Source organism: Panthera leo, chromosome E2, assembly GCF_018350215.1.
Source record: "Panthera leo isolate Ple1 chromosome E2, P.leo_Ple1_pat1.1, whole genome shotgun sequence".
NCBI lineage: Eukaryota > Metazoa > Chordata > Mammalia > Carnivora > Felidae > Panthera > Panthera leo.
This window is the reverse complement of record NC_056693.1, coordinates 30,615,742-30,633,825: the sequence shown is the minus strand read 5'-3', so window position 1 is coordinate 30,633,825 and position 18,084 is coordinate 30,615,742. Positions and strand designations below refer to the sequence as shown.

Genomic DNA, 18,084 nt, shown 5'->3' with positions numbered 1-18,084 from the left:
AAAGTGCCCTCCTGTCCTTAAGGTCCTCAGATGATAGGATGGAACAGGAAGTGTTCAGGGGACACTCTGGAGTACGGCCCTTCCTCCTGATAAAGGACATAAACACTAAAGGTAAAGCACAGAACCTGAGACAAACTCACTTCGAAATGCCAACTTACAGAGGTCAAAGAACGTTCATACTTTTGCTCTCTCTCTCTCTCTCTCTCTCACACACACACACACACCTGATGGGCTAGGTAGAATGTCAGATTTTTTATATTATTTTTTTAAAGTTTTTATTTATTTATTTTGAGACGGAGAGTGAGAGCGGGGGAGGGGCAGAGAGAGAGGGACACAGCGCTGACAGCACAGAGCCCAGCGTGGGGCTGGATCTCACAAACAAACCATGAGATCGTGACCTAAGCTGAAATCAAGAGTCCAGATGCTCAGCCAACGGAGCCATCCAGGCGCCCCTTATATTATTTTTTATGGAGGAGGAAACTGAGGCTCCAAGTGGGAAAGTATCCAAGGTTATTGGCTCCTTCATTCACTCACTGACTCCACAACATTAACCCAGCTCCTGCTGTTGGCAGGCTTGTGCTAGGCACTGTGGACATGGTGAATAACGAATACTCCCTACTCATAGAAGCCAAGGTTCAAACCCATTGCTCTGATTCCAATCCCAGTGCCCTTTCCAATACACTGAACAGCCCGTTGGATATGTGTTCTCTGGGGTAGTGCTGCAGTGGGTGGGTCTTCACAGCCTCACAGTGTTTGTCAGCAACCCTCCACCCACCCCTGCAAACATACCATCAAAGAAAACACAGCATAGCTGCTATGCAAATGTATCTTCAAGGCAAGGTGCAGACCAGATTTTCTCTGGAAGCCCCTCCCATATAGAAACCTTACCTACCAATGGTTGTCAAGGCTCTGGTTGTCTTTGAGTCACTGAAAATTTTCCTATTCCACCTCCACCCTCTGTACTAGCCTAAAGAGAATGCTTTAAAACCCTCACCTCGGGGTGCCTGGGTGGCTCAGTCGGTGGAGCCTCTGACTCTTGATTTCGGCTCAGGTCCTGATCCCGTGGTCGTGAGATCAAGCCCCATGTTGGGCTCTGTGCTGAGCCTGGAGCCTGCTTGGGATTCTCTCTCACTGTCCCTTTGCCCCTGCCCTACTTGCATGCACTGTCTCTCAAAAAAATAAAAATAAAAATAAATAAAGTAAACCCTCACCTTTGGCAAGTCTTCCCTCTAAACACTGTCCTACAGGAGTAGGGATGGGGTAAAGGTTCTTTCAAAGGAAAAGGGGGGGGGGGTTTGAGAGGAGGAGGACAAAACAGGGGAAAGCACAGGAAGAGGACACACCAGACACACTGCCCCCTGGATAATTCTACTGAGCCATAGCTGGCCAAGGTCAGAAATGACTGGCAAAACCCGACCAGACAGACATCTCTCAAAGACGTTTGGGAGAGGCGGGTGTATCTCCCCGGAGCCTGGGCAATGTTATTTCCTGGGGCAAAGCAAGTCACAAAGGATGCAAGCTGATGACTGAATGTCTGGGGCAGGGTGGGAGGCAGGGCCAGGAGGTGGGGGTGGAGTGGTGGAAAGGGAGGAGGGGCAGAGTGCTGGCTGGTTTCACACAGACAAATCTCTTCATTTTTCCAGACTGGAAAAAGCTGTTTGGGCTGTGCACATTTGCAGAGAGTCACGGTATTTACTACGCTTCCTGGCTCAACAGATTTCTTTTTGTCATTCAGTCAAACGCAGCTTGTATTTTTCGTAGCCAGAGCTGAACAGCCCATGGGGGCTCTTCCCCCACATTGTGTTCAAAAACACATCACCAGTGACTCAAAAAACCCAGCTCATATGGGCAACAGGAGTGGGTGGGGGTAGCAATGTTTTAGAGATAAAGACCCACATTTAGACAAACAGTGTCTCCCCCTTGGAGGCATTTAATAACACTCCTTATTTGCCCAGCCCACATTGTTTTCTGGGGAGCCGTAAGAACAAACTGCTATTCTAAAACCTGATTCCTGCACTTGGCATGTGACTCTCAGTTATCCATATTGACAGTGGTGGAGGATAAGGTGCAGGAAAAGTGGTTAATTAAAAAACAAAAAACAAAAACCTTCTTGCCAGAATGTGCCTATGCACAGTTCAGCTCCAGACATGCTTCTGGCCAAATGTCAGGTTGGAAAGTTGGCTGCTGAACCACTGTATGCTAAAACAGTACTTCAATCCAACAGACATTAACTGACCACTTACTATGTGCGAGGTTCAGTGCTAGGGGTGGGAGTATCCAAATGGACCACAACTGAGCATGCACTTCACATTTTTAATAGAAAACAGAGTGTGAGCCCAATGCTATGCACAGCTACTGGTGGAATTTGGGGCATCAGATATGCACCAGGTGAGTAAGGGAAGTCTTCTTGGGGGTAGGAGAGGGGAGAGACCCCTTCACATCACACTGGTAGGCTTCCATAGGCATAATGCCAGCCAAATCACCACACTGGGAATACAGTCCTCACATCTTGCTCAAACAACCTACAGTCATGCCGCCCTGAGAGTCGGAGAGTGGGAACCTCATCTTCGGAGATGATATGACATATTCAGGCGATGTCCGACCCCTCTGGCCAAGGTGAGGGTGAATAAACAGGCATCCCTGATGATGCAAGCTAACATCACCTGATACAATGGAATACAGCCTCTAACTTCTTCCTCTTCTTGGGTTGCCAAAGCACAAAGTCATCTTGCATTGATTTAAAGAGAGAAAGGACCCACACAGACTTCTCCGTCTTGTTTTTGAGTCAGGAGCTCTGGGGAGTCAGAGAGGGGTGGAGGCTGATGGAGGGAAGGCGGGGTCTTTAGGGGACCAGGGAGTTGGGGAAGCTGGGAATTCTGTATAGTCCAAGTTGACTATGCCAGATGTAGCTCAATTTTTTTTTTTTTTTCTTTTAAGAGACTGTTATGGGTTTCCTTTCCAAAGTGGAACTGCAGGGATGGAAAAATGAGTTTCAGTTGCTATGGAAATAGGAGTTGGCTGGAGCCTGCGGGAGCAGCAGCTGGAGTAGAACAAGTGGCCAGGAACCTGGCCCTGTGACAGAGGGGCTTCCGGCTGGGGATAAGACAACAACAGGCGTTAGCAGGGAGGAGGAGGAGGGAAGAAGAGAGAGGAGACAGATTCTGCTGCCTATGGATTCTGCAGACACGTAGAGTGATAGAGAATGGTGTGTGCGTGTGCATGTGTGTGTGTGTTGGGGGGGGGGGGGGTTGCATGTACATCCCCACAGGCCAAAAGAAGAAAAAAAAAAAAAAAGAGAGAGAGAGAAGCAAAATAAATCACTGCCTGAGGAAGAACAGAGCTTCACTGGAGACTCTGAGGTCAAAAAAGCCCTAAGACAGTTGAGTGACAGAAGAGAAGAGGCTTGTTGTTTCAAAGACTTCCAGGGGATGAGCAAATGCCTGAGCAGGGACGGCCCTCGCACTCTGTGCTCCCTCACCTTTTGTCCTCACACAACTCTTCAAATTGAAACTGATGTGGGCCAGAAACACAGCCAACAAAATCCCCGCGGGGTTAGTGAGACTGTGGGAGTGGGCAAGCTGGTGGTTCTGTTTCATCTGCATCGCTGGGTCACTGTTTCCGTTCCAGGTAGAGAGCCTGCATGACCTAGGGGCTTGAGGCTCTTCTAGCCTGACGCTTCAAAGGAGTCTGAATGTTCTCAGCATCACATGCTGAGGACGTGTTTTGATTAGGCTTATGGTGACTTCAGGTCTTTGCTGGATCCTTCAGCAGGGCTCACCTGGAGGAATATTTTTCTATTCTCACTCCTATCCCAGTAAGAGGAACCACTCAGCCCCCTTCCTCCCATCATGGTGGGGGTGAGTGGACAGGGGAACCTCACCTTCACAAAGGGACTCAAAGTTAGGCTTTTGACACTATACAATTCTATCACTGTCTATACATGTTGTCCCTGAGAAACACTGACAGGGTCATACAGTTTAAGCTGTATTTCTTCGTTTTTCAATATATCAAGACTCTAAAAAGTGGAAATAATCATCAAAGGTGAATAAAATACTTATAAATAAAATTAACCAAGGAGGTAAAAGACTCATACACTAAAAACTGTAAAACGCTGCTGAAAGAAATTAAAGAAGATACAAATAAATGGAAAGACATCCCATGTTCATTGATAAGAAAGCTTAACATTAAGATGGAATTACTACTCAAAGCAATCTATAGATTCGGTGCAATCTCTATCAAAATCCCAATGACTTTTTTTTTTCAGAAATAGAAAAATCCATACTAAAATTTATATGGAATCTCGAGAAACCCCAAATAGCCAAAATGATCTTGAAAAAGATGAACAAAGTAGGAGGACTCACACTTTCTGATATCAAAAGTCACAACAAAGGTATAGTAATCAAAGCAGCATGACATTGGTATACAGACATATAGAGCAATAGAATAGAGGGCCTAGAAATAAACCCTCATGTGTATGGTCAAATGATTTTTAACAGGAGGCCAAAAACACTTAATGGGGAAAGGATAGTCTTTTCAACAAATAGTGTTGGGAGAACTGAATATCCACATGCAAAAGATATGAGGCTGGACACTTTACACCAGAATTAACTAAAATGGAACAAAGACCTAAACATAAAATCTAAAACTATAAACTCTTATGAGAAAACACAGAGTAAAAGCCTCATGACATTGAATTTGATAATGATTTCTTCCAGATGACAACAAAAGCACAGATAACAAAAGAAAAACTAGATAAACTGAACCTCATTAAAATTAAAAACTTTGGTGTACCAAAGGACACTATCAACAAAGTGAAAAGGCAGGATGGGAGAAAATATTTGCAAATCATACATCTGATAAGGGATGAATATCCAGAATACATAAAGACCTCCTACAACTTAACAGCAAAAACAAAGCAAAACAAAACCCAACCTGTTTCAAAAATGGACAAAGGACCTAATAGACATTTCTCCAAAGAAGATATAGAAATGGCCATTAAGCACATGAAAAGATGCTCAACATCACTAGTCATCAGGAAAATGCAAATCAAAATCACAATGAGATCCTATTAGAATGGCTATTACCCAAAAACCCAGAAAATAACAAATGTTGACAAGGATATGAGAAATAGAAAGCTCTGCACATTGCTGATGGGAATGAAAAATGGTACAGACACTGAGGAAATGGTATGGTAATTCCTCAAAAAATAAAATAGTAGAATTACCTTATCATCCAGCAATTCCACTCTGGATATATACCAAAAGAACTGAAAGCAAGGGTATTTGTACACTTAGGCTCATGGCAGTATTATTCACAATGGCCAAAACATAGAAGTAACCCACATGTCCGTGGACAGAAGAATGGATAAACCTAATACCATACACGCATACAACAGGATACGATTCCATCTTAAAAAGGAAGGATATTCTGACACCTGCCACAACACGGATGAACCCTGGAGACATTATACCAAGTGAAATAAGCCAGTCACAAAAGAACAAATATGGCATGATATCACGGATACAGTGTACCTGGAGTAGTCAAAATTATGGAGATGGAAGGTAGAGTGGTGGCTGTCAGAGTCTGGAGGAAGGAGGGAATGGGGAGGAAATTAAAATTAATCAGAAAATTGAAGTCTTTGTTTACTGAGTTTAGGAAGATGAGAAAATTCTAGAGAGGGATGGTGGTGATGTTTGGTTACACAACCATGTAAGGTACTTAATGCCACTGAACTGTACATTTTTATATGGTTAAAATGGTAAACCTTACATCATGTATATTTTCCCACAATCAGTGTGTGTGTGTGTGTGTGTGTGTGTAAATAACACACAGTCAGCCTCTTGACTTCTGCGAAGTTCTGCCCTCACAGGCTGTCTGTCCAGTTAAGCCCAGTCAGCACCCAGGATAGGTTCTTTCCCCTTGTCAAAACTTACAGAGGTGGAAACAAGACCACAGGCTGGTGTGGCGATCCCCTTGTGTGCAGGCGGGATAGAAAGATGAATGGAGATGAGGACTGTTCAGGGAGGACAGTCCCCTTGCTCTGATGCAGGGTCTCCAGTGATAAGGGCTGTCAGGCAAGAGCGGGCACAGTGGGCACTCTGGCAGCTGAGAGGAAGAGGGGGACTTTTGCTTGGCTGGCAGGTGGTATCACAGAGGAAGTGGTGTTTCAGGGGGCTTTGAAAGAATGAGGATGTGCGTGTGTGTGAACTGGGGGAGGGAACTTCAGGTGGGTTGTCTGTCTGTCTGTCTCTAAAGAGAATGCCAGTTCAGCAGGGAGAGGAGGTGACCAGGGAGCAGATGACAGGAACATGTGCCACACAAGTCTGTTGTCTTGGAAGGTAAGTATTATAAAGGCATATTTGGCCTTGATCTGTAACCTTCTGGAGCAGATCCAGAAGGAATTTGAATGCCAAACTCCCAATAACAACAACTTCTGTGTACAGAGGACTTACTATGGTGCGTCTTACTCAATAACCCTAAATGGTAGGGAACAACATGAGCTCCATTTTCAGCTGAGGAAACTGAGGCCCAAGTGGTTAAGCAACTTGCCGAAAACACACACACGGCCAGTAATGGTGGAGCTGGGCTATCAACCCAGAACTACATGGGTCTCAAACTCTAATACACAGAAGAAATGCCTCAGGAGCTAGTTTTTTTGTTTTTTTGTTTTTTTTTTTAATTTTTTTTTTTAACGTTTACTTATTTTTGAGACAGAGAGAGACAGAGCATGAACGGGGGAGGGTCAGAGAGAGAGGGAGACACAGAATCTGAAACGGGCTCCAGGCTCTGAGCTGTCAGCACAGAGCCCGATGTGGGGCTCGAACTCACAGACCGTGAGATCATGACCTGAGCCGAAGTTGGAAGCTCAACCGACTGAGCCACCCAGGCGCCCCAGGAGCTAGTTTAAAAACACAAATTCCATTCCCAGTGGCCAAAGATGGAATCTTTTGAACAACAAAACTAAGTAGTATTGGATTATAACCCAGAGTATAAAATAAAGCCCATGAGTCCATATTATTATAAATAAAAAGAGAAATTAATAAATGGGAGAGAAGAGCCAAATCATCTGTGCTGAAGAATTCCAAATAAATAATGTAGATATACTACCCTAAAGAAGGGAGGATAGAACTCCCAGTGCCTCAAGCATGGGCTGTGCATAATCACTTCCTTCCAAGAGTACGGCATGGAATGGAGTGGCGGGGGGGGGGGGGGGGGGGGGGGGGGACGGGAACAGAGTAACCTTACAGTGGACAGACCTGACAAACGTTCAGTCAGGTGATCGAGGTATCAACAGCGATAGGTCATGTTGACCATGAAGTGATGAAAATGGCACTTTACCTCTGCGGCCTTCCTCTCCCAAACCCATAACACCAGTCTAACCATGAGAAAAAGATCAGACAAATTCCAATAGAGGGGTACCCGACCAGTACTTCTCAAAACTGCGAAGGTCATCAAAAACAGGGAAATTCTGGGGCACCTGCGTGGCTCAGTCGGTTAAGCGTCTGACTTTGGCTCAAGTCATGATCTCACAGTTCATAGGTTTGAGCCCTGCGTGGGGCTCTGTGCTGACAGCTCAGAGCCTGAAGCCTGCTTCAGATTCTGTGTCTCCCTCTCTCTCTGCCCCTTCCCTACTCGTACTCTGTTTCTCTCTCTCTCTCAAAAAACAAACATTAAAAAAAACTTAAAAACAAAAACAAGGAAATTCTAATACAGTCACAGACAGTAGGAACTGAAGAAGTAACAACTAAATGTGATACTAGATGAGTTCTTGGAATCAAGGTAAACACTAAGAAAAACTGAATCAGCTATGGACTTTGGTTACAATGTATTCATATTAGTTCATTTTGTTACAACAAATGTACCATAGCACATTTGTTACTCTTAATAATAGGGGAAACTGGGTGTGGGGTATGTGGGAACTCTCTATGCTATCATGTCAATTTTTCTGTAAATCTAAACTGGTCTAAAAAAAATAAAATCTATTTTTAAAAAATCCCCAGGTTTACCCTCGGAACCTCTGGCCCTCTGCTGTGACTTTGCATAAGTGTATCAGAGTTGTGAATGAAGCTGGCCCCATTCCCTGCCTGTTGATGGACTTAAGAGAAGCCGCAGATACAGTGATATCGGCAGGGTGGGCGGAACAGTTCACCCCTCCTCCATTGGACTCCTCCTCCATCGGACTCCCTGTATGCCCTCCTCCATCGGACTCCCTGAGGTTAGGGATGGCGCCTCTCTCATTAGACTGGCAGCCTTCCTCATATGAGAACTGGATCTCCCCTCTCAGGCGAGGCAGCCTGGTGGCCCCTGAGGGCAGGGACCGCTTTTCCTCTTGAGGATCTCAAGAAGGCCTCCCTTAGTAGCCCCAGGGGCCACAGATTCTCCATATGCATTTTGTCTTCATTTTAGGTAAGTCAAGGTTCTTCAGATGGGTGGGAGGAGAGGCCATGTCCAAAACATACGTTTTTCAAAGCTGGCAAATTCGGCTTGTTCCAAAATAATAGGTCTCCCAACACACTCAGAGAAGCACAATCGGTGCTCATAACAGCAAGCTCAACGATCTCTTGGGTTTGGGACCCTAAGCTTCCTCTCTGGCGCCCCTCTTACCTCGCGCCCCGTAGCAACAGTGTAAAACTGGGTTGCTGCCAATTCTATAATGGAACTCAGCATCCCAGGAAACGGTGTCTCAGCTTCAAGAGGCTATTGTTGGAAGGTGCACAGCAAGTGACCCCAAAATGTGGGACAGTGTATCAGCAGAATGCACACACAGTATCTGTAATTACTGATCTGCAGAAGTTCTCAAGACAGGACAGGATGCGCCTCTGGACAAAGCAGGAAGAGCAAGGCCTGGAAATCAAATCAAGACGTGACAATGAGGGGGAGAAAAAGGCCGATTGTATTAACATAAGCTGAAGGAATATTAGGTAGACAGAAATGGTGGAGTGCGAGGAGCTCAGAAAAGCTGGTACAAAAGAGAAGGCTTTGAGAGTCTGTCTTATCTCCCACGTTGTTCAGAGCAGTGGGGTTGCTGGAAACTCTTGAACGTTACAGGCGGCTCAGAGGGCTGGCCAGAGCTTCCTGGAATACTCTCTTGACAGAATCGTAAGGTTGGTCCAGGGAGCAGGAGGAAGGCAACGATTTGGTCACTGATTTCAGTCACGTCTGCCGTGGGCACAGGGACGGGGGCTTAGATCAGGCGCGCTGTCAGTGTGGACCCTTGTACCCCTCAGAGGATACAAACATCTTAGGCTGTCCTATTAAAAATCATCCATCCTGCTCACCTTGTTTTGGTTCTGTGAATACCAATCTTCTAACTAGACCTTGGCTTCCCATGCGGGCTTCCCTACAGATGGAGGAATGTGCTGACAAGCTGACATAAAGTTTTCAGGCTGCCTCGCAGTGCTTGTCCCATTGTGATTTAATATATTTGTGGTCTGGCTTCCTTACCAGGCTCCTGTGAATTTGGTTAGTCTGTCCCTTTCAGCCTGATTAGCTGCATGTGCACCAAGGAATCAACGAACTATGGATGGTGCACCAAGCTCATCCCTGGCCCGTGAAGAATGAGCTCCACCAGTGTCCAGGCCCCCTCCATGCTGGCCCTAAGGGGGCTTTCTTTCAGTGACAGCCTCTCCCTGGACGTCACAGTCTAGCTGCTCTTTGCCACATCAATCACCCCAACCACAGCTATCAACCCTGTGCCCAGAGTGAGCTGTGGGGGCCCTGAAAACAAAGCATGCAGCACCAAAAGCAACTTTATGAGTCCCACGGGACAAAAAAGAATTAAGGAAGAGAGAGGCCCTTTGCTGGGGGAGGGGGGGGGTGTGGTATGATGCCAAGAACACACGATAGAGTATAAGCTGAAGAAGCTGGCAATGTTTAATCTAGAACAGGGAAGATCTGGTAGGGCCAGCAGGTTCCCTGTCATCAAATATCTGAAGGACTGTCGCAATGAAAAGGGGACAGATTTGTTCCCTGAGGCTCCAGAAGAAAGTATGACAACCAAGGGCCAGCAGATTCAGGGAGAAGGATTCCAAGTGGATAAGAAAGAGGAAATTTTCAACGGCAGATTTCCTCTACTACCAATAATTCAAATAATATCTTCACTTCCTTTCTTCCTTTTGTCAAATTGTGAGAAGTTTAAACCTGTAATTAAGAACATAAACTGTGGAGCAGGACAACCCAGGTTCACTTTCTAGTTGTCACTTACTAGCTATATAACTTTGGGCAAGTTATGTAATAACTTCCCTGGGCCTGTTTTCTCAGCTAATAATAGTACCTACCTCAAATAGGACTACACCCATGTGACTGTGGTGAGGAGTAATGAAATTATGCGAGAAGGGGGCTTAGAATAACATGTAGCACATAGTAAGTGCTCAGTAAGTGGCAGCTATTATTTTTATCATGTTCTCATACTATCTATACTATTTTTCACGTTTTTCTTTAAGTAGAAATAAATTTATGTAAATCCATTTTATCTTTAAGTTAAAAAAATTTTTTTTAATTTATTTTGAGAGAGAAACAGTGTGAATGGGGGAGGGGCAAGGAAAGAGAGGGAGAGAGGAGAATCCCAAGCAGGCCCCGTGCTGCCAGTGCAGAGCCCGACACGGGGCTCGAACTGATGAAACTGTGAGATCGTGACCTGAACCGAAACCAAGAGTCAGACGCTTAACGGATTGAGCCACCCAGGCGGTCCTATGTAAATTTATTTTAAAGAAAGCTCTCTATATTACTACTGTAAATGTAGAGAGACAAACACTTGCCCTGTAGAGGTGGGAGCTATAAAAATAAACAACACGTGGGGCACCTGGGTGGCTCAGTCAGTTAAGCGACTTCGGCTCAGGTCATGATCTCACGGTTCGTGAGTTCAAGCCCCGCGTCGGGCTCTGTGCTGACAGCTCGGAGCCTGGAGCCTGTTTCAGATTCTGTGTCTCCCTCTCTCTCTCTCTCTCTCTCTGACCCTCCCCCGTTCATGCTCTGTCTCAAAAATAAATAAACGTTAAAAAATAAAAATAAAAAAATAAACCACACGATGTTATGAAATGTTAGCTAATGAAGACTGCCTGTTCCACGACCTGAATGTGAGGACTGCCATCTTTTCCATAAAAAGGAGAGACAAGCCAGTTGAGTACTACACTGAGACTTCTTTTGTTGACTGTAGCCAGGAGAGTCTGGTGAGCTCTGGGAAGGATAAGGCCCGTGTGGTTGTAGCTTCTGGTCTGGGGACAGACAGCAGCTTGGAGAGGATCAAAGAGGCAGCTTAAAAGGGAACATCTATCCTAGTCTGAGGCTTCACGTTCTTTAGTGCCACGACTCTATTCCACACCAGATCATCTCACAAGGTCCCCAGTGGCGTATACACGGCACACCCAAAACACCCAAATCTGAAACACTTTGTAGCTTCCCCCCCGTACTCGTCACCGCCCCCCAGAGGTCACCTGCAGACCTGCAGACTCTTGCACTGCTGGCCTTTTTCCTGCCTGAAGGCTTTTTCTGGCTGCATCGTGTATACCACAGACGGTGAGCAGAAGCGCGAAGGCAGGGAAATACCCCAGCTTCCTTGCCTCGTCATGGGACATATGATCTCTCCAAGGGTCCCCAGTGAGACTGAGCTGTTGTCCCAGTGGTAACTCACTTACCAACACACCCTTTCCCCTTGTCCACATGGCTTTCCTCTCTTCCCCAGGTCCACTGCACTCTCACCGGGCTTTCTGCCATCACTTCCCAATTAAAGTCCTGGCACCCAAATCCTTGTCTCATGATCTGCTTTTGGGGAAACCCCAACCATGGCAAAGTTTAAACTTTAACCCTGGAATGAGGTGCCCAGTGAGTAAACGCCACGTCATTGGAGACCTCAAGAAATAGCTGAGGACCCTCCATGGGGATTCATGGGTCAGGTAAAGATTTAGCTAGATGGACATTTAATATTCCTATGATCCTCAGGTCCCATGACTCTAGATAAAGAGTTGGCAAACTACAGCCCATGAGCCACAGCCAGCCCACTGCCTGTTTCTGTACAATTGTGAGCTAAGGATGTTTTTCCCATTTTTAAACAGTTTTAACAAATCAAAATAAGAATAACATTTTGTGACCCATTAAAATCCTATGAAACACAAATTTCAGTGCATGTAAATTAAGTCTTATTGGAACAAAGTTGCACCCATTCATTTCCATACCCTCTACAGCTGCTTTTACTCTACAGACACACAGGTGAGAGCATATGCAACTGAAACCATATGATCCGCAAAGCTCAAAGTATTTCCTACCTGGCCCTTTACAGAAAAACGTTTGCTGACCCCTGTTCAAGATCACCATCCTGCAGGGACAAGAGGCAGATTGAGACCTGGCTATCCCATGGACGGGAAGGCCCAGTGCCAGACCTAGAATTTAGGGGGTAGCTTGCATCAGACCTTCTCAGTCTACAACTTTGTGCCTATCCTCACTCCTCCTTCTGCCCCTGCAGGCAACTGGGACTCTTCTACTGAGGCATTACTGGTTTTACACCAGGAATAGTTTTATTTTTAAAGGGCATGGGATTTGTCTTCTCCACACTCCACCCACTGTCCCAAGTAGTTTCATCCATGCTTGAGGGCTTCTGCAACCGCTTAGTGATCCCTCCCCAAACCAAACCAAATCTCCAGCCCACGACTGTGTCCTGAGATCTCTCATCAACATCTGATGATGTCTGTTCAACATCAGATTAAGAGGGAGGTGCTGGAGGTAGTTTTGCTGCTCACCAGCTGTGTAACATACGACAAGGTATTTAACTGCATGGGACACCAATTTCATCATCTGTCAGAAGTGGAAACCATCCTGCCCAGCCTGCCAGGATTACTGTGCTAATCGGATGAAATGAGAGCTGTCCCCAAAACACAGTGCCACCTGGCCTCAACCTCTGTCTCCAGCATATTATCATTATCGTACTTCTGTTCTATTTGCCTACCACACTCCCTGCATACTGGCTTTCCTTGAGTTCCCTGACCTTGCCAAGCTCCTGACTACCTCTGGGCCTTTGCACATGCTACTTTTTCTGCCTAAACACTTTTTCCTCATCCTGTGCTTGGCTGCTTCACACCTTTCTGATACCCAGTCTAAGGCAGGCCCCTTCTGTATGCCTCCCCACCTTGATTCTTTCATTGCATGTGCAGTGATGTGTAATTTCAGTCAATTCTCATTATTCGCAGCGGCTATGTTCTGTAAATTTGCCATGAATATGGAATTAGCAAATACTGAACCATTGTTCCCAGGGGGGAAGAAAAAACCGAAGTTAGGTTTCTGTGAGCCTCTGGTCACATTTTCATCAACAGATCAATCAATACCTAACCTTGTTTTATGTGTGTTTCTTTTAAAATTTATTTATTTTTTAACATTTACTTATTTTTGAGAGACAGAGAGAAACAGAGCATGAGCAGGGGAGGGGTGGAGAGAGGGGAAGACACAGAATCCGAGGCAGGCTCCAGGCTCTGAGCTGTCAGCACAGAGCCTGACACGGGGGCTCAAACTCACAAACCATGAGATCATGACCTGAGCTGAAGTCCGGACGCTTAACTGACTGAGCCACCAGGCACCCCATGTGTGTTTCTTTTTAAAGACACCTTATTTAATAAATATTGTTGATTCATTCATATTGAACTCAGCCAAACCCAGGACAGCTCATGCCTGAACAAAGCTTATCTAATAATACACATTTTCTCTGTAAGGCACCTCACAACCTTCTTGTGTTTAGGGGCATTAGTCAGCACTTGAGCATGATGCTTGGGGGTGATTTTAAACAGAAATCACCAACCAACAGAAAAAGCACAAAAATGCAGAAAACATGGCACAAAATAAACCACAAAGAGGACACCTGTTTACAGTATGAGAGCTAAAACCAGAAGGCACAGCGTTGCCTCGTTTTGACCTCAGCTGGGAACGTGCATGTTGGGCAACTCCAATTTTCTGCCACTCTGCCCATGTCCATGCATGACCACAAAAGTGCTGCAGGTATTGATTTCAGGGTTACAAATACATTTCAGCGAGTAGGGGGATTCGCGACTACAGAATCTGCAAAAAAACGAGGATCCATGATACTTTCTCCCATTTCCCTCATTCAGCGGAGTGTGAATTCACAGAGACTTGGCTTCCCTCTTACTCACTGTTTTAGCTCTAGAATCTGGGAAACTGCCTGGCACATAGTGGGCTCTCAATAACAAATATATTGTGAATGAACGAATGAGTCAATTCAGTGAAAGTGCTTTGCTGGCAGCAGCGATAACTGTTGTTTATGGGAATGCGCCACTGAGATGCCCTGTGCTAAGTGTTTTGTCCACATTCCCAGTCAATGAGGGAAACAGCAGATTACTTCCGCACATGGGCCCTAGAGACAGATTCCCAGGGATGTGCCTCTTCCTAATTATATAACCCTGAGCAAGTTCTTTGGCCTTTCTGAGGCCCAGCTTCTTCAACCATCATAGGGGGTAATTATAGTCCTACCTTGTGGGCCATATGAGGAGTCGAATGTGGCAATGCACAGAAAGCTGGCAAGCACCAGGCACAGGTAGGCCCTTAGTAACCATTATCTTTAATTGTTAAATTTTTTTTTTTTAACGTTTATTTATTTTTGAGACAGAGAGAGACAGAGCATGAACGGGGGAGGGGCAGAGAGAGAGGGAGACACAGAATCAGAAGCAGGCTCCAGGCTCTGAGCTGTCAGCCCAGAGCCCGATGCGGGGCTCGAACTCACGGACCGCGAGATCATGACCTGAGCTGAAGTCGGACGCTTAACCGAACGAGCCACCCAGGCGCCCCCCCATTATCTTTAATTGTTAATAATTCCCACAACAAGTCTACGTGTTTTTACACTATCATACCCATTTTGCAGGTGAGGAAACTGAGGCTACAAGTGGTTCCATGAATTCCTGAGGGACGGGCTGACTGTGGGGACTCCAAGCCCATGCTGGTAACCACTTTGCTGTTACCTAAATACAAGGGATCATTTTTATCAGCTACAGGGGATCTTACTCTGCCTGCTCAGTGACATTTACCAAATGATGGGGCAGCTCTGGCCAGCCCCTGAACTTCCAGGGGATCTGGATCAAGAGGAAGACTCCCTGGTGAGTCTTCTCTCACATTCCACATCAGTGTCTTTCTGTTCTCTGCCCATTTTTTTGTTTAACCCCTTCAGAACCAGTCCTACTGGGAGGGGGAGGTGTTGGTTTGTTATCTTGGGTTTGACAGCTCAAAGGGGGAGATATTTCCTGCTTCAAAAGCAGGGAAGAGGAGGAGGAGGAGGAAAAGGAGGAGGAGGAGAAGGGGAGAGGAGAAGAAGAATCAGCATGTACAAACGTCCTTGGGTTTTGTGCAATCTTAGATCAAGAGTCCTCAAACTTAGCTGCTAGTTGCAATCTCCTGAAAAGCTTTTAAATATCCAAATGCCCAGGTCCCAACCCAGACCACTTACCTTTGAGTCTCTGGGGGTGTTACGGGGGCATCAGGATGCTCCCCAAGAGCTTCCAATGTGCGACCAAGTTTGAGAACGGTGCTTCCGTACTCAGCTGCAAAGCTCAAGTAGCCTTGGTCACGGGTAACTCTCTTCTCTTTGGACTTGCCCTTCGGGGACTCGGGCACGCTTTCCAGAGGCACAGGCTAGTAGGGGACGTCCGCGTGCCAGCGACCTGCTGTTCTGCGCTGCCCCTAGGCCCAGCTTGGAGACTGCGGGGCTCCGGGTCCCCTTAGGCAACAACACGTGTGGCCGCTCCGACTTCTCCGCTCATCTGTGCAGACCGCGCGCGGGGCTCCGCGGCCGCCGCGCTGCCCACCCCGACCTCAGAGGCTCGGGGGAAACGCCCGAGGCTCCGGAATCCTACCTAGGCTGCCGGCGCTGCCCTCCAGTCCCCGGAACCCTGGGGCTCGGGTTCGCTCCGCCGCCCGGCTCCGCGGTGCCTTTCGCCTGCGCCGGAGAGGCGCCCACTAGAGCGCAGGCGCCACCTAGTGGGCGCGCGGAGGCGGCGCGGGGGACGCGGCCGGGAGGTGGGAGCGCGGCCCGGGCGGAAATGCGGCCGCGCTGCCCACGTGGGCGGCTCTCCAGGTCGCAGCGAGTCCCGGGCGCAAGTCCCGGCCGGCTCGGACCACCTTCCTTCCCGATCCCGCACTGGGACCTGAACTTGCTGAACTTCCCCTTGGGGGCACGGCGGGGCAGCCAGGCCCTGCCTCCCGGCCTGGGAGCCATCCTGGGATTTTCCTGGCCGCACTCAGGGATCTTTCTTTTCATCCGAAAGCTTTCGGTACATCCCAATTTGGCATAGCCTCTTTTAAAAATACTCTGGGAGCACCTGAAGATGCAAGGGACTGGGTTTCTCTCAAGCGCAGGGAGGCCTTTACCCTCTCGGCAACCCTTTCTTCTCGCCACGGCCCCACCCCCTCCACGCCCTCGCCCACCTACCTGGTCCCTCCAATATCTTTGGCTGACATTTATTAAACATCTAGTCCGTGTCAGATCCTGTGTTGATTTGGGAGACACGGTCAGGTCCCTTAGGAGTTGGCAAACCAGGTCATCTTTCTTGGCCGGGTGCCAATGGCGTTTTTTGGTTGGGGCTCTCCTGGCACTGCAGGAGATCTAACATTCCCTGATACTAAATGCCAGTAGCCACTGCTTAGTCAGTGGGGGACTGGGAGAGAGGGAAAGTAACATTGCCCCAGGCTGAAAACCTAATTAGCTGGTAATTAAGCAATGACCAGTGAAGTCCCACTGTGAGGATTTTTGAGGGCAATGGAGACCCTCGGCCACCTCTCTTCCCCACCCCACTCCCCACGCTTCCAGTATTTATTATTTTTTTACAAAGGCCTGCGAAGGGTTACAAAGAGGGTGGACTATTGAAAGTGTTTACATTTCATTTATTTCTTCCCTCAGCAAATGTTCACTAAGCACCTATAATGCGCCACTTTCTACACATGAGGGATACAATAAAGGACAAAACACCCCAAAATCTCTGTCCTCATTGAGTTCACATTTAATGTAACAAGTTAACACAACACTTTTAGCACACACAGAAACACAGTGCGGTGTAATTGAGCTCTTTATGGGATAAGTACAGGATTTACAATAAATACAGAGCTCCAGAAAGATGTCTCTGCCTAGGGGCACCCAGAAGGAATCTTAGGGCTGGGTTGGAGACACAAGAGCCTATGCCATCAGGGTTAAGATGTGACAGCTGTGGGAGTGAATTTACTTGTTCCGGGGAGAAGGTGAAAGATAGATAGGCCAAGTACTTAACATTTGGGGAGGGGGGGGTCATGCATCTCCCCCCGCAAAAAAGGCACAGGTCCATCCCATGTGGGGGTATCAATCCTTCAAACTCAGAAGGACAAAGAGGAGAGGTGGGCTTCCTGAGAAATGGTGGGGTTGGGGTGTCCTCAGATCTTCAGTCTCTAGATCCAGCCCTCAGTCCTTTGCCCCCACCCCAAAGTTGCAGCTGCCCCCCTGGCTCCCCCATCTTCATACCCCCTCCCAACCCCCCCCCTACCCTCCATGTTCCCCCCCTACCCTCTGATGTTCCCCTTCCTGCTCCAAGCCCTCATAGGGCTCACCACTGGCCCCCATAGAGACCAAGATCCTAACCTCAGCCCACAATGCCCAGCGGGTCGGGTCCTGGCCCACCTGTCCATTCTCCTCTTCCACCATTCCTGTCTTTGAACCTTTCTTAGTTCTCAGAAAAGTGAATTCCTTGCCTTTCCCCAGTCACAGCAGCCACCCTACCCCTCCTCACTTCCAGGGAAAGGCTGTGAAGTGCCTCAACCTCACCCTCAGCCTGACCCTCTTCTGACCCTGGACCTGACCACAGCAGCCATGCAGGGGGAAGTGGGGTCAGGTGGATGAATGGCCGGCTGGGTGGATGAATGGATGGATGAAGCAGTCGGCCTGCGATGGGGGAGGAATAGGAGGAACCAGACGATCGCAGAACGTACTGGTCCCCTGACCTCCCTGGGCCTCAGTTCCTCAGTTTCCCCTCTGGACAAAAAGAACTATATATATACACACACATTTATATATATGTATATATATATGTGTGTGTGTGTGTGTACACACATACACATATACATACACATATATGC

The 18,084-nt window shown here is 47.3% G+C and overlaps 1 protein-coding gene across 1 annotated transcript in view; it reads right to left on the bottom strand.

Annotated features, from left to right (window-relative positions):
• The window catches only part of CHD9 (chromodomain helicase DNA binding protein 9), a 233,048-nt gene extending 217,262 nt beyond the window's left edge, over positions 1 to 15,786 (bottom strand). The window contains exon 1 of the mRNA XM_042920638.1: positions 15,434 to 15,786. The gene's annotated coding sequence lies outside the window, so the exon portion shown is untranslated. The remainder of the gene's footprint in view (positions 1 to 15,433) is intronic.
• Between the last annotated feature and the right edge of the window lie 2,298 nt (positions 15,787 to 18,084).